We start from the raw sequence: 17351 nt of genomic DNA, 5'->3' as shown, positions 1-17351 counted from the left end.
ACTAAATACGCAGAAAATCTCAAAAAAAACGAACAATTTACACAAAGACGCAGAAAATCTCAAAAAATTAAGAACAATAACATAAATTATTGAAGCCATTAAAATCATCAGCTATTATCTGAATTTTATTTATTTTTATTTCAGTTTACATTTATACTCATTCAGCTAAAATTATACTAAAAGAAAAAAGAAGTTCGATCATTTGGGCCCCATTTGAAAATCATTGGGATCTGTTATCACCTGAATAAGCTAAAAGAAGAGAAAAAAAACACAAATACACCACTCACAATATTTTTTTATGAAAACGCATAATGTCCACCACACAAAACATCAGTTACCGACATAATATTAGTAGACAAGTTGTTTTTTGAAATTCAAGGAATTGGAGTGGACTTCTCAATGACGAGAATAAGTTGACGAAAAGAACAAAAAAAACTGAAAAGTTTGAAAAATCTTTGAAGATGTATAATATCAAAATTTTTAAGACTATTGTCTTTAAACTGACTGCTTCGGATAACATCACTCATTACAGGTTTATGGGCAACATGACAGGCAACATTAAAGGTTTATGAGACCGATCAGAATTTTACGGCTACCTAAAAATTAAAAAAAAAAAGCAAAAACAGCAAACTCACAAAAATTAAGCGAGAAAAGTTTCAAAGCCATTAGAGAATGAACTTTTCAGTATAAACTCTTCTATTTTCAATTAATTTTTTAACAGCAAGGTGATTGTTTCTATTGTTACAAAATGAAAAACAACAAATATAAAAAAAGATATTAAAACCACGAAGTTTTTGAGAAAAGCCCTAGTATCAAAGACATTAAATTCAATTATTTTCAACGCAGTTAATTAAACACACTAAATTCTGCCTCGATTAAATAGCAATCGTAGGTTTCATTCATGTGACATCAATAACTTATCACAATAAGTCGTATGGCAAAGAAAAATACATCAAAACCACGAAATTTTTGAGAAAACCCATAGTATCAAAGTCATAAAATTCTACAGCTTTCAACGGAAGGCATTTAATACGCTAAATTATTCCCAGATGATGTGACGACAAGGATGTCTGTCATTCAAAATTTATCAATAAGACATTACAACAAGTCATTGACTATGAAAACAACAACAAAAACAGGCAAAATCCAAAAGTTCGGTAGAAAATTGAGAGAAGAAAGTGTCGAAGCTATTTAAACCATAAACTTTTTTCTCTGAAAACTTTTTCAACAATCCATTGAACGTCTTCACTAAGCCAATGGGAGCTATCAATATTAGGATAATGTAATACGATTTCAAAAGGAACCAAAATTACTAAAAAAATCCAAAAATTATAAAAACTCGTGCACCGAAGTAAAAAAAACCAATAGTTAGAAGACAAAACCGCTAACTAGATACATTGTTGTTGATGCAGAAAAAAAGCGGTTCTGTCATTAACGAGACTGACTTACAGTCCACAAAAATAAGCTTAAGATTGATTTATGTTCAAAAAAAATTCAAAAAAAAAATATTTTTAAAGTCTTAACAGCCACTAATCTCAAAAGCTTTCATAGGAATTCAATGAATACGCTCAGCTATGCCACGATGTGAATACAAAAAGATGTTTATCATGCCTAGGTTATCAATAAGACATCACAATATGTCTTATGACTATGAAAAAAAAAACAACAAATACAGGCAAAAACCAAAATTTCTTTAGAAAAATGGGAGAAGAAAGTGTTGAAGCCATTTAAACCATATTTTTTTCTCAGAAAGTTTTATCTATGATCGTTTGGACGTCTTCACTAAAGGAAGATGTAGCTATCAATATTAGGATGATGTGATAAGATTTCAAAATGAACCAATAAAATGAAATGTCCAAAAAATTTTTTAAAAAATTTGAAATCTTGTGGCATTGAAGACGTACAACCAATAGTTATTTGATAAAGCCGCCAATGAGATTAACGTATGTTGCACTGGTATGAAGGAGTTCAATCCTGTTTTACTGAGACGAACTTACAGTTCACAAAAATAAGTTTATGATTTACTAATTTTAAAAAAAATTTCGAAAATTTATTTTCAAAGTCTTAACAGCCATTAGCTGTCCACTCACAGCACTAGATAGGTTCACTTATTGCTCATTAGCAAATCTATTACACCTTTAGCCAAAAGTTTATGCCATAGGATTATAAAACTTTAGTAAAACCTCAAAAAATAAATCAAAATTTCATTTGAAATTACGAAATTTGAGATACGAATCCAAAAAAAACATGAGCGATCCCTTCGAAACAATTTTTTTGTTCATTGGGCTTCATTTGATCGTAAAAGAGGTTTGTCATTAACGGAACTTCGATATTAAGTGTCTAGTAGTCTCTAGGTGACTTCAAAAAACAAAAAAATTGCAAAATTTTCTAAAAAAAAAAGAGCTCCCAAACCTAATTCGAATTTTTTTTTTATATATTAAACTTCCCCCTAAGACTAGAACTAGTCTTTATTATCTCCTTTCGTCTATTAAAAACCTAATATTGATTTACTTTTTGGACTGAAATCTAGTTTTGAATTAAATTTTTCGTAGAAAAAACGTTAATTCGAACGAAAATTACGGTAAAAGTGAACAAAAGTGAACCAAATATCTAGTGTTCACATGAAACTTTAAACCTCGATATCTCCTCGAAAAAAACGAAATTCAAAAAAATCTTTTTAATTTCGAATTCTACGCTGGACGAGCTTTTTAATGATGCCACGCACATTTCTCTACGATGGATATATCGGTCGGCCAAAATTCACGGAACAAAAAAAACCATTTGAGTATATAGTTCCTCCCCCCACAAGTGGGATCGGAACAATAAGTTGCGTTTTTGAGCAAGTATTTCCTGCTGTGCCTTGGAACTGATCAATTGCCATTTTCATACCAGAGCGGTTTTCATCCTGGAGAAGTTGGAAACCGTAAAATGCGTTGGTCAGCGGGCGTGTTTGCTGCTGCGAATTAAGCCCAAAAAGATGCGTTTTTTAGCTGGTGTTTCCTGGTACGCCTTCAAACCTGCAAGTTTTACATGAAAGTGTAATTCGGAAACGCCAAAAAATTTGTCTGTTTTTTAAAAAAAAAGTTCTTCTTATTTCTTTACTATTGGGAAGTTCAACGTTATGACACAATTGTGTGTTAGGCTAACGTTGGCTATGGTAAAAAGAAAATTAGAATTACTGATATTGCAACTTCTCAGTAATTCAACATCTCCTGTGCCAAGGAGATGTTGAACGTTGCCTATGCTGTTTTCGTAGTATCTCCTATCGATAAGAATTGTAAAACACGAAGAATTCTTGGCTTCGCTCCTTCGGTTAAATTTCGGTGAAAGTGAGGTTTTCTTTCAAATAAAAACTTTTTTTTGTTAAATGTCCTTCCCTTTCTTGTGCCCTTATAGGGACCTTCTCCCATATGCTGTGCAATAACTGTGGTTTGTTTGGTTGTGCGTTTGTGATGAATTTTGAATTTTGGCCTATCCGGGATCCATTTAAAGATTTTGAAAGTTTCAAGTAAAAAGCCTTGTGGTCTTGGGCAGTAAACAGCACTCATGAAATGATATTAAGTAGGTTAGACAATCAAATGGATTAAAATATTGCACACTATATGTTTTGTGTAGCTCCGGTTTGTGTGGTGGAAGCTTATGGTGCAAAAAAAATGTTAAAAAATGTATTGTGCAGACTTTATCTCGCCTATGATGAAGCTTTTTGCTCGTCTGTGGGGTAGTACTTGGCTCATCTATGTTGCAGAGTTGGTGCGTCTATAAGGCAGACTTAGGCTCGACCGTAAGTACTTGTGGGTTTATGATGCTCGTTAAAAAATTTCTGTGTCAGCGTTATAAAAGGGTCTGCGTCATAGACGAGAGTAATCTTAACCCCCCACCTAGGATGGCATCTGGCAACAATTTGAGAGGTCAAGGTTGGTATAATAGTGACCATAGAAGAAAACGGTAAAAAAAATCAAACCAAAAATTCAATTTCACAGTTTGATAAATTTCCTATACTGATCTCCAGAAATGTTCCACGCCTGCATGTCTCTGATGATTGCACGCTTGCAATTCGGACCTGACAATTGGCAAAAGATGTAATACGCAGTTAGACACAGTGGGCTTCTGTCCTTCAGCCATTTGCGATTGTCTCTACTTGTGGACAGTTGAAAGACGCCATAACTGCAACAGAAAACACGTCCATTTATGAAATCCTTACTCCATCTTTCTTCCTTTAAGCGTGAACATTTTTTCATTCCGAGACTGACCTACATTTGATCTTATTTGGGCTTCCTTCAAACCACAGCAGTTAATTAAATTGAGAATATAGCAGGAAGACTCCCGGGAAAAACGAGTCGACGCAAAAAATAACTTGGACTTCAAACAACTACAAAGTTTGAAGCCATTTCAAAATTTTGTGGCCGATAAATATCTAAAATTTCACAAACTCATACACATTTTTTCAAATTCTTATAAAGTGGCCATATATAATAATAATCTTCCTGCAACTGTTTTCTGTTGAAAATATGTTAAATGGATAGAAAATTTTGAGCAAACAATGAGCAGGTAAAAAGCAAAAACACCAAAAATTGCCATAAGTTTTCCCAATACACATAATAGAATTGGGCTATTAGCTCAAATTCGATCCAATCTGGGAAACCCTATTTGCGTAAATACAGCTCTGCTAATCCCCTCTAACTACGGATTCCCATTATCAGAATAAAATTATAGGAATTAGGCAAATTTTTAGAGAAAAACGCATTACCAACTCAGCGCATTTGACGAAAATTTGCAAGAAACTCAGAAATTCCTTTTTAGGGAAAGCATATGACAAAAACGTTTTCAAATTAGTAAATATTACCCCGAAATCAAAAAAAGTACTAGCCCCAAAATCAGATAAGCAATATCAATATCGGATACAGACCACACCTTAATCAGAATAGTTAGCACCGTTATACAAGAAACATTGATAAACATAGATGGCAGATTACCGGGAAATATTGGCAAGAACTTTGTAGATCTACAGTCTAACAAAGATAATGAAAACAAAGGGCCAAAAATAAACTCAGGTCAAAAAATATTTACTGAGATGCCATATTTTGATTCAGAAACTGTATAACTTGCATAAGTTGCATATAGTTGATTCTATTACCTGCACTCAAATAACTTTCAATAAGAGTGACATATACGCAGCTCATCTTATCTCATTCTAAAAAGTAAAAATCAATTTGAGAGAGAAAAGATCATTTTCGAGAGTGCGCGAAGTCACAAGTCATCAAAAAGTTATTCAAGTGAACGAAAAAACAAGTCCTGACGTAAAATTCAAAGAATTTTCATTGGCTAAACAGAAGACTAGACCTAGTAGGGACTATTATGAGTGAACTGGTAAAACCATTTCTAAAAACTTAAACTATTTCAAATCTAAAAATTAAAAAAAAACAGAAAATCAAAGTTAAAATGCCGCATGTGAACAAAAAGCCTAACAAAAAAGGCAATTTATTTAAACAATAAAACTAGGCCTAGAATGAACTATGAATGGATTGGGAAAACCATTAAGAAAAAAATCCCATCCAAAAAATTAAGAAAACAGTAAAAATTAAAGTGAAATCACCGCATGTGAACAAAAAATCACTAGCGAGAAAGCGAATTTTTGTTCGGACACCGTTTTCTCACTCTACTTTTAAATAAGAGTGAAATTTCTTTGTGTGAACAGAGCCCCCATATAATTCAAATTCTCAAAACTCGCTCCACTTAAAATGAAAAATGACTTCACACAATCATTTCAGTTGAAATCGCTTGAATGAATGCAAAAAAGCAGATTTGAGGCCAGCGCGATGTCATAAGATAGTGAAATATAATAAGCCTGCCATGTAAAGATTCGTTAACCACCAATACAGGAAACAAGCATAAATTAATCAATAATATTGGTTCAGGTTAAGATATTGACCACAAAGAGTCAGAGGAGCCATAACAAACCTACGATTCATTACACACAGCGAAGTGGGCATGACGGCAAGCGAAAAAGGGTATTCCAATCTGAAACAGTCAGGGCACGACTTTGAAGAGATTTGATCAAAAATACGAAAATTGTCTTTAACCTCTTAAATTCTTGTGCTCTTAAATCATCCTTCTCACAGCAGACAATTGCGTAAAGTAATTTTACAGCATTTAATCGTTCGTCGTTTTCGTTTTGGCACGTATATCCTGCCTATATATATCGCCAATGATTAGACTGTCATCAGTTTTGACTCATTAAACTGATGGTAATCACGGAGAAATAAATTCTGGCAAAGTTAAAATCTGGTTTTGCCGCGTCCGGACAAAACAGTCCCAGACAAAATGGTCCTATAAAGCAAACTAGTCCCAGACAAACTAGTCCCAGAATTTCACAGATTTTGACTCAACGCCATAATTAACGAAAGTTAATCCGACAATTAAGTTATTAAAAGTGGACCGAATCAAATAATCAAGGTATTAAAAGTGGGAGCAAAACTAGTTGTTAAACTTAATGACAGGTTTTGTTTTAATTAGGAGGCATATAAAACAGTGCCTCACGAAGTTTGGCGTCATAATTTTGACGTAAAATTTTAATATGGAATTTATTCAAACAAACAAATCAGAATTGTTCTTTTCTAAAAGCTATGGCTTTAATAGGCACCGACAATTTACAGATGACGCATATTTTTTGCGCTGCTGTATTACCAAATGCAATGGCAGAGTCAGGCTACGCAATGAACATATAGAAGTTATCACAGGCCATTGACCTGAACCAGCAGACATTGAAAAGAGAAAATTCCACTCGGCGTTGAAAGACAGAGCAGCAATGGCTGACGAGACACCCCTCCAAACAATATTTGCTGTCCAAAAAGACATCAACAGAGAGAGCGCAGCCAATATCCCAGCTTACAACTCAAACCAAAGAAAACAAGCATGTATTAATCATTAATATTGGTTCAGGTTAAGATATTGACCACAAAGAGTCAGAGGAGCCATAACAAACCTACGATTCATTACACACAGCGAAGTGGGCATGACGGCAAGCGAAAAAGGGTATTCCAATCTGAAACAGTCAGGGCACGACTTTGAAGAGATTTGATCACAAATAGGAAAATTGTCTTTAACCTCCTTAAATTCTTGTGCTCTTAAATCATCCTTCTCACAGCAGACAATTGCGTAAAGTAAGTTTCTTCCTGATAAAAATAAGAGAGCTATCGAAAACTACTCTCTTCCCTTCCGGAAACGTCAACAAAACGAGTAACTATCGATTTCGAAATTGCAGTTCGGAACGCATTCCTTCAGTGGAATGAAAACATTCCATATCATTTTTGTTTCTTTCACTTTGGTCAGAACGTGTTGAGATATGTGCGGTCAGCCGGTAAAGCATCGGAATACAACAAAAACTTGGAGTTCCGAGAGCATATAAGAATGATGCTTAGCACTGCTTTTTTGCCATTGAAAGATGTCATTATTCCATTTGAAATATTGCAGTCAACCTGCCTAGTGAACCAATTTTCAACTACTTTGAACAATTACATCGGCAGATACAACTCTAATGTACAGAGACAAAAACCTCGATCTTCAATTGAACAATGGAATTCCTGCGAGCGCATAAAGAAGGGCAATGTCAGAAAAAAACAACTCCGTCGAAGGCTGGAACACTAATTTTGTAAAGTTGGTTTATACAAAACTTCCCTAACTACCCAAACTGATTGAGAAATTCAAATACAAACAAAAAACTCACGAAATAATGGTGGAGAAGACAACAGCTGGCCAGCAAGTAAAGAGGCCAAAGAAAGCAACTTATTCGAAAATTGATATAAATTTACAAGAACCTGTTCAAAAGTACCAGCATCAGTATAAGATTGATTTTTTGAGAGGCTGCAATTATAAAATCAAACTCTAACAAGTGTTGCTTTTGTTGTTGCGATTCTTTATTTTCTGTATTTCAATTCATTCATTTTAACCCAAAATTTATCAAAATTAAAAATAACGCTAGAAGCTATCTGATTAATGCAAAATGTCGATCATGAACTAGCTTTTCATTTTCCCTTCTCTCACGGCAACCCATGGCCGGGTTTCCCGGATTTGAACACTTTTCCCAGTTTTCCCACTTTTCGATCAAATTTACCCTCAGTTTTTGATTTTTGCAAAATATTTTCCCCACTCGGGCTCGAACCAGCGACTTCCAAATGTGAGTCCAAATCACTAACTACTGAGCCAAGGTGAATTTGATTTTCCGACTTCAAAGCTTTCTTATAAGATCAAAGCTGCACTCTCCTTTTTATCTGTCCAACGAGCGCTTTGAGCGCGACTGTTTTGTCTGTTTTCTTCGGACTATTTTGTCTTGGACTACTTTGCAATTTAGGACTCTTTTGTCTGGGACTGTTTTGTCTGTTCACCGTTTTTGCACGCATTTACGTTGTTTTGTAGCTCCTAAAACATAACGGCCATTTGGTTTCATAATCAGTACTTTTTCGGTTAAACTGCGAGACAACGTTATAAGGTTTCCTCGAAAAAAGCACAAAACTCTATCTCAGGTTGAAATGCAAAACTTTTGCTTTTTAGGAAACATCATGGCATTGTAGGAATCCGTAATTTTGCATGTATTAAGAGAACTATAGGAAATGCCGAATACCGAGTGCAGATTGACCCCTTTTTCTTTATCCGTATCTTTTCATACCGATAGAATTCAACAAACGGAGGGAAAAAAATGAAAAGACAACTTCTGAAAACTTTTATAAATAGACGATTCTCAAATTCAAATCAACATTTTGCAACAGACAGCGTAGAACCAACCAATGTAGTGCTTATCGTATCAGAGACAATACAAACAGATACATACCGAGAAAAAACAATCAAACAGAAAGAAAACAATTACAGAAAATATTAACAATTTCGTTTCATTCATCCCTACAAGATGGGTTGTGCAAAAAAACTTTTTTAAAAGAACACGTGTGATACTACCTGCCTCTCGTTAGCACATCGACGTGCAATATGATAGACAAAACAATAAGCCATCAAATTAACAAAGAAAATTCAATTATTTACAGCAAATGCACTCCTCTTAGTAAAAAAGCCATACACTAGGTCTAGATAAAATGTACGAAAAAACCTGCACTGAACAGAACAAAAAACTTTTAACGAAATAATCAAAAAGGGATAAAATTTACATAACTGGATAATTTTAGTTAAAAAACACCAATCAAACCAAAAGTTCGATAACAATAAAACATGACCGACTAAACGTCGGAAGAATTGCTCTCGAACGACTAGTGGGAGCTCTAATGAATTGCAGCCTGCTTCAATCGGGGGAAGGGGGGAGGGAGGGAGGGAGGGAGGGGAGCCTAAATGGGACTAAGAAAATCAATAGTGGGCTTCAGATAACCACATTAGGGGTTATCACATACCACTATTAAGATTTAAAGTTAAAAAATGACACCAGTTTCGGCGCACTTTTCATTTGACTTTTAGTAATAAATTGCCGCCAACTGAGTTCAGCTGCTTGAAATTGTGATTGAGATAAAATTTTGGATCACGCGAAACGCAAAAAGTCAAGGGCGTAAAGTCACTCAAAAAGTCAAAATTGTCAAGCAAACACTTTGCATAAAAATAGACACACGTTTAAAATAATTGCTATAAACTTAATTACGAACTCAAACGCACCCTAGGCTGTATAAACTAGAAAGAAATTACAAATACATTTAAAGGCGTCTAAGACGACCAAATGATAAACATAGCTGGCAGATTGCCTGAAAATAGCCGCAATAGCTTTGTAGATCTGCAGTCTCAAAAAAAAAACAGTAAGACAGACCAAAAAAATTCGTCTTTTCATTGAAGGCTGATATGTTATATTTTGATTTAAAATCTGTAGATGTTTTTGCTGCCTATATTAGCTGCTCTCTAATAACCTTCATTTAGAGTGACACACACCCATCTGACCTTATCTCTGAATTAAAATGAATAAAAGTCAATTTCAAAGTGAGAAAGTCATTTTTGTGAGTGAGGTAAGTCAAGTGTGACTAAAAATTTAATCACGCAAATGAACAAAATAACCTCGCTCCACTAAGAGCGAAAAATGACGTCCCGCACGCACGAAATTGCATGAACGAATGAACAAAAAGCAGATTTGAAGTGGTTGTGACGTCATATGGTCGTAAAAAAATCGCGACGACGAATTAAAAGACATAGCAGGACAACTCCTGACGTATAATTCAAAGAAGTTTCATTGACTAAAAAGAAAATTAGACCTAGAATGGACTATGCATGGCTTGGATAAACCATTTAGAAATCCAATCCAAAAAATCGAAAAAGTAAAAATCAAAGTGAAATTGCCGCATGTGAACAAAAAACCACTAGCGAGAAAACGAATTTTTGTTCAAACACCGTTTTATCACTCTACTTTAAAATCAGAGCGAAAAATATTCGCACCACAAAACCACTCGCTTTTTCGCTCCACTTCCTGTTTCGGCGTGACCAAAATCACTACTCCAATTTGACTTCAAAAATCATGAAAATGTGAGAACAGATCTTTAAAAAAAAGACAGCGCCCCAATACATTTCAAATTCTGTGAATTGTAAAAACCAAGAGAAGGCCAATAATAGCCCCAGCTATCGCTGTGCGGCTATTAAACATAGACCGCAATTACATCTATAAAAGTCTCCCAATGCCCATTAATTGTTTGCCATGAGAGAAAACCCACATTGCGCGAAAGAGGTATGCTGAAAAACAAAATAAATTACACGTGCAAAATCTTATCTTAAAATTGACAAGCTTTAGTAGCTTTACAAGCTCTAGTAGCCTTGAGCAGTGAATTGCTCAAAACATTTAGGAAGCTATCAACTATTGGTGATGCAATTTCAATATCTTATACTTTTAAATATTTTTTCTACTAAAACAATACCGCAAACACCCCACGTTCTTTTCCATTCAGGAAAAACTGCTCAAAAAAGATTGAGGCCATGTCAATTGAGTGCAAAAAAATGAAAAGACCTTTCCTTAAAAAAATGAATGAATATTGGTATAAATTCGCCACTTTAAGCAAGTTAGTTGCTTTTGCAATCAGCTGGCTTAAAAGAGGAGATCCAACTAATCTTTGCTGACTATGCTTAAAACTAACGACGTACGAATTGCTCTCGAATTCAGAGAGTGGGTACAATTGATGCATTGCATTAACTAAAGGGGTCTTTCCCATTATAGCCCCGCATGAAATTATAGCCCCCCCCCCCCCATTATGGTATATTTACCATGATTGGGAGGGGGGTATAGGTTATCTGACCACTAAGCTGGGGGGGGGGGGCTATAATAAGAAAGACCCAACTAAAGCTTATTTTCACAACCACTCAGATTTGAAGTGGAAAAAAACAATGTCACCGTACTTTTAATTGGGTTTTTAGTAGTATATTGCCGCCAACTTAGTTTAGCTGCTTAAAATCCTGAGCGAGAGATAGAAAGACATTTAGATTAGATTAGATCATCCAAGCGCGTCAATCGTGAAAAGGACTTCACTCGAAAAGTCAAAACACTCAAGAGTGCAAAAGAAAGTTCTGAATCAAAAAGGTCTCAAGGGCAAATTTTGGACAGAAAAAAAGGCATGCAAGTCTACAAGAGATATCTCAAAATTTGTTCGAGAGAAAGTAATCAGTTTTATGTTTTTCTCCTAAACGAGTAATGCGAGCGACCCCCCAATCTTTTTTGCGTGTTTTAAAAAAGTTGACAGCCTAACAATTTTAGCCAAAAATATTTTTCGTTTGGTAAGTAAATTGGTCCCCCAACAGTTGGGCTTGAAAACGACTTGAAAGCAATTGAGCGGGAAGTTGAAAAATTCGGAAAAGTTGTCGGACTAACGCAAATGCTTATTTGGTTTATGCACTACCCTCTGACTTTACCGAAAAAATTTGGTCCCACTTACATTGAAAATGATAAAGCAAAAAAAGCATTTTGATGACAAAAAATGCCAGGATTTTGCGAAAAGCCGTTTCACATTAAGTTTGAACAACAACTCTATCAAGCCCCTGTTCTTTCTCCCTGCTATACATCTTTCAAGCCAAAACCCAGTCACAGAGCTGTTCTGCAAATAAAAAAAACAGTCACAAAGAGGGACTTTTCATTTCTAGTCCCGTATCAATCAGCAAGACTGCCCAGCCCATATTATTCAAGACTGCACATTTTAGTTCTGACAGGTTTACGCCATCAAAACAAACTATGCTCTCCCCTGGTGCAAATTTTGTATAACGCATTAAATTACAACAAGGCGTCTCGGTAATTTGCGTTCGCACATAAAATTCCGACCCCGCTCATCTACATTTTTCAATTATTTGTCTACCAAATGAGAAAGAGATTTAAAAAATTCACATATCGATCAACAAACTAATAAATGAATAAAATAATCTACCTTAGAGGGCCTACCTACGAGACCTGTCATTAATATGACTACCAGAAAAGACGCCGATGAAATCAAATAATTAAAAATATTAATTACGAGTAAAACCATTAATAAACACATCAAGATGGCATCAGATAAAACTTATACAAAACATTATTCTGTACTTCATTGGGACTTTTCCTCAATGCGACTTGATAACAAGTCGACAAGAAATGAAAAGAGCAACAAATAAAACGTTGCTTTTTTGCAAAGAATTAATGTCAAACTGATTAGAAACATTATGAATCAACTGAAATCATCGAGAAATTTGATTTATTCCTCACTAGAGAGTGAGTGAGATTTTTCAGTATCCAGGATATGTCATATGACTACAAAAAAGAACAGCAAAAACAGGCAAAGAAAAATTCAAAAATTGCACAGATATGGTGTGCCAGCCAATTAAACATCAAGCTGTTCACTAAAGCCATTAACAATTTTTAATTGCGTTTTTTTAATGGCCGGAGCAACGCCCATTATTGCGATAATGTGGAAAAAAACAAACCTACAAAAAAGGGGGAATACGCAGAAATCACTAATATTTAACGAACACTCGTTGTACAAAGAACAAACACCACTTAATGAAAACAAAATCAATCGAAAGAGCAAATTTTAGTTCAAAAGATAAGGGATGTGAATTTTCTATAGAGATACTGAGCTACAAGTTAACAGAAATAACATTGGCACAGCTCAGAAATCCATTGTCTTTTTAATAAAAACAAATTTTCAAACATCATGGCAAACATAAGCTTTCGACTAGAAGAGCAGACAGTTTATTTTGCAATTTCTTCGAAAGTTAATTGGGCCTGTTATTAGAGAAACTAAATCATAAGACTAAAATAACATTAAATAAAAGCAAAACCAAAAATTTTCACAACAACTTCACGAAACCACAGTGTTGAAGCCATTAAATTAATAAAAAATGACCGCGGGAAAATTAAAGGTTCACTTGCATCTAATTTGAACATCATAAAGTATTTTGTAAAAAGACTTTCTCAAAATCATTACAAAAAGAAAAACAAAAACTGAACAGTATCTAAAACTCACGAAACTCTGATAAAAATTGTCTAATCCCTAAAAACATTAGTCAAAACGATTAAACAGCAAAAAAATATTGTTTGGTTCAACAAAAAAACGAGATCTCAAAAAATACGCTTAATAAAGAAAAGCTAACAAAATACTAAAACAAAAAAAAGACGAAAATCGGAACAGAAAGGGATAAATTGGAGAACACTTTCTTTTTTGAAATATTCTTATTTAATAAAAAATTCTTGTAAGTCAAGAAAACAATTAGCTATATACTGATATCAGTTATTAAGTTTCTTTAAATATCTATAGTTGGCCATTCAGACCTTTAATTACCCCATATTTGGCATACAAAAAAAACTAACAATTAAAACAAAAATGAAAAAATTATATCAAATTCTGCAAGAGAACGTGTCGCAGCCCTTGAAGCCAAAAACTGAAGACAGACATAATCAATTACGAATTTTGCAAATATTTTTTCTGTTAAGTAATGTGACAATTAACAAAGAAACAAAAAGAACAGCAAAAATGGGCAATTATGCAAAAATCACAAATTTTTGTATGAACACTCGTAGTAACAAAACCCCGGCACTTTTTATCATAAAAATCCGCCACAAAAGTTAATTTGTATCATATGGGAAAGAAAGTTTGAGCTGTCGTTACTGGGAATAAGCTAAAAGTAAACAAAGACAAATTGACAAATTCAAAAAATCAATAAAATTTTCTTAAAACAAATAGATTCAATGTCATAAGACATTTGATAACAGCCGACTGCATTGTAGAGAAACACCTACACCTCCCAAAGAACCCAACTGGATCTTTGATTGGTTGGAATTAGTAATCAGTCTGCAAAAGAAATACAATTGAAAGCAAAACACAAGAAATCAGTTAACTTTACGAAAACTCTTCTTCAAAGCAATGAAAACCAATAGATTCTCTAAAATCATACTGTATCTACATTTGGCCTCACTTTCATGTAAATGGGGGTGTCATTAAGGGAGCCGTGAATTTTGCCAGTAATCAATATTAAAAAAAGCAAAAAACAAGCACCAAAATAAAAATTAAAAAAATTCTTATTGCAAGAATCCATGATATCAAACCTATCCCTGATTTTTGTGCGCGTCCAAAAAACCAACCAAGTGCTTCAAACGTTCGCGAATTAGACCAATTGTTAAAAGAAAATTTTAAAAAATCAAAAAATTGATGCATTTTGTACAATTATCGAATAAAATTAGCAAAAAACGGCAAAATTTTAATTCCAGAAGACTTTTATTGGGCGCAGGATTTACTCTCTTTTGGAGTTTACGGAGATTGTGTCAGCGGTTTCTAGGTCTCCAATTCCGGCAAACTTGAACAAACTGGACCAAAAAAGCAGACTTTGTGCAATTTTTGATGTTTATGTTAAAAATTTGAAAATGTTATCAAAATTTTTAGCCAAAAAAGTCTCCAATCAAACAGTTTAGCGACACGACACTCTTCTATCTCTAACGGCAACAATAACACTCTAACGATAAAAATTTTAACTTAAATTATATTAGCAAAACTGAGCCAAATTTTAGCAAAAATTACGGAAATTGTGAATAAAAACTGTCGAATATTCACAAAACTTTAAACCTCGATAACTCTCAGTACAAAACGAAATTCGAAAAAATCTTTTTAATTCCATATTCTAGGATGAACGTGCTTTTTAATGATACCACACAAATCTGTACGATGAATCGGTCAAAATTGACTGAACAAAAAAACCAAACATAACCGACTAAACGTCGGAAGAATTGCTCTTGAACGACTAGTGGGAGCTCTAATCAATTGCAGCCTGCTTCAGTCGGGGGGGGGGGGCTAAATGGGACTAAGAAGTTCTATAGTGGGCTTCAAATAACCACATTAGAGGTTAACATATTGACACCAGTTTCGGCGCACTTTTCATTTGACTTTTAGTATTAAATTGCCGCCAATTGAGTTCAGCTGCTTGAAATTGTGATTGAGAGGGAATTTTAGATCACGCGAAATGCAAAAAGTCAAGGGCGCAAAAGTCACTCGAAAAGTCAAAATTGTCAAGCGAAAATTTTGCATAAAAAAAAAGACACACACGTTTACAATAGTTGCTATGAACTACGTTCAAGAGCAATTAATGAGTATATAGTTCCTAGCGAGGGGTCAGGGTGCAATAAATGATCTGATTGGACATTGCCCAACTATCCAGATAGTTAAACTCACTAAATAAGAGACAAGGAGACTAGATGTGTGAATGGATTTCTTATAGCAATCATCATCCCAGAATTTTTCCTCACGTTGCTCACTTTCAATTGCTGCCGATCTGTCCCCAGGGGATCCATACTTTGGATTATACACTCAAAAATCAAATCATCTGAAAAAAGCCATTCGAAATTTTCCACCAGTGAACTTGTGCAACAAGTGCATGTTAGACAGCTGCTTTTCAACTTACCGAATTTCTGATGTTAAACGAGTCTAGTAGTCCACAGAGTGAAAGCATTAATAAGGAGTGTCCGAACTCTAAAGTCAAATGCGCTCAATTAACAAGTGTGCGTGTTTTTTGCATGCATTAATATAGCTGTCCTACAAAAAGAAAACTGATCATTGATAATGTAGATTACTTCAACTGTCACATAATAGTATTTATTATTGGACTGTTGACGCAATTTTCAGTATACATGACCAGTTTTGATAGTGATACTGCAGTATTAACGGACACACAAAATCACCCCCAACCAACGAGATGCGAAACAAACGGAGTATACCAAATTGGCAAAGTAAATATTTTTTTCTAATATAGTCCTGTGAATGGTTGCTGTTGTTGAGATATAACAAACTCAATTTTTCTTGCCATCACGCCCGATCAAAGCATTTCAACGAGGAAAAATTAAAAATTGGAGTACTAAATTTTTCCTTAGAACATTTAGAAAATAATAAAGCATTTTTACACATAGAAAATACAATTAAGCATCTTTCCGTGCAATAATTGCTGAATTATCCCCCTTTCAATTGTAAAAAAAATATGCAAAACATAACCGACTAACGTCGGGCGAATTGCTCTCAAATGACCGCCGAGCGGTTGGCTTTGTCAGTAGCTAGCCACGGTTTAGTGAGGCTGGCTTTAGCTTGATTCGACTCTGCAGATTTTCGTTTTCTAGCCTTGTTAGTTAATAAATCAAATAAACTGATATTTTAAAAAAATTGCAAAATAATGCAAATAAAAAACAAAAAGCTTCCAGATTTCGCTGTGAATATGTTTAAAACTATTTTTCGTCTCTGGAGTTATGTCAAGTAAACCATCTGCAAGACTTGAAAAGCTTCGTTCGCCAGCAATGATCGTTAAACTTAAGAAAAGGACAAAAATATTCAAAAATTTTGAAAACAATCGCAAATTTTAACAACATCTTGCTAAAATTCAAGATATTAAAATCTTCAAAACCATTTCCGCGCCTCACGAGACTATCCAGTATCCCTATTTCAAGCTTTAAATAGTTTCACTGGCTCATAAAGATCCATAAACTTGGAACAAAAACATTTATAAATTTTTTCAAAATTTCATCAAAAAATAGCTAAAGCTGGAGTCAATAAAATAATGATAACCATTCCATTAACTCTAGAAACTATGCGACAGCTTATCATCAGACCTTAGATGAGGTCCCTAGGACCCTGGGGCCGGAAAAAATGATAAACAATTCGATAAAATTAAAAAAAAATGAAAAAATTGCAGATTTTTTTGTTTTTAACTGCTGATATTAAAATCTTGAAAAACATTCCATTACAAATAAAAGCTATGCAGTAATCTATAATCGAACCCTAGTGGAGGTTCCGCGGCTCTTGAAGCTAGATAAACCTAAAAACCGACAAAAATTTTCAAAAAAAACTTGAGAAAAATGCAAGGTGGATTTTTAATCCTTTATAAAAAGGGTACTA

At 34.3% G+C, this 17351-nt stretch overlaps 1 long non-coding RNA gene across 1 annotated transcript; it reads right to left on the bottom strand.

Moving 5' to 3' along the window:
- Nucleotides 1-3955: 3955 nt before the first annotated feature.
- LOC142358168 (uncharacterized) lies at nucleotides 3956-15919 on the bottom strand. The gene is made up of 2 exons (XR_012761767.1): nucleotides 15645-15919; nucleotides 3956-4164 (listed from the first exon to the last, which is right to left on the bottom strand). It is a non-coding gene; the product is annotated as an uncharacterized LOC142358168 (long non-coding RNA).
- Nucleotides 15920-17351: the final 1432 nt, after the last annotated feature.

Source organism: Convolutriloba macropyga, unplaced genomic scaffold, assembly GCF_964194025.1.
Source record: "Convolutriloba macropyga unplaced genomic scaffold, txConMacr16.3 SCAFFOLD_729, whole genome shotgun sequence".
Taxonomy (NCBI): domain Eukaryota; kingdom Metazoa; phylum Xenacoelomorpha; order Acoela; family Convolutidae; genus Convolutriloba; species Convolutriloba macropyga.
Note: the sequence above shows the minus strand (reverse complement) of the source record. Positions and strands in the feature narration are given on the sequence as shown.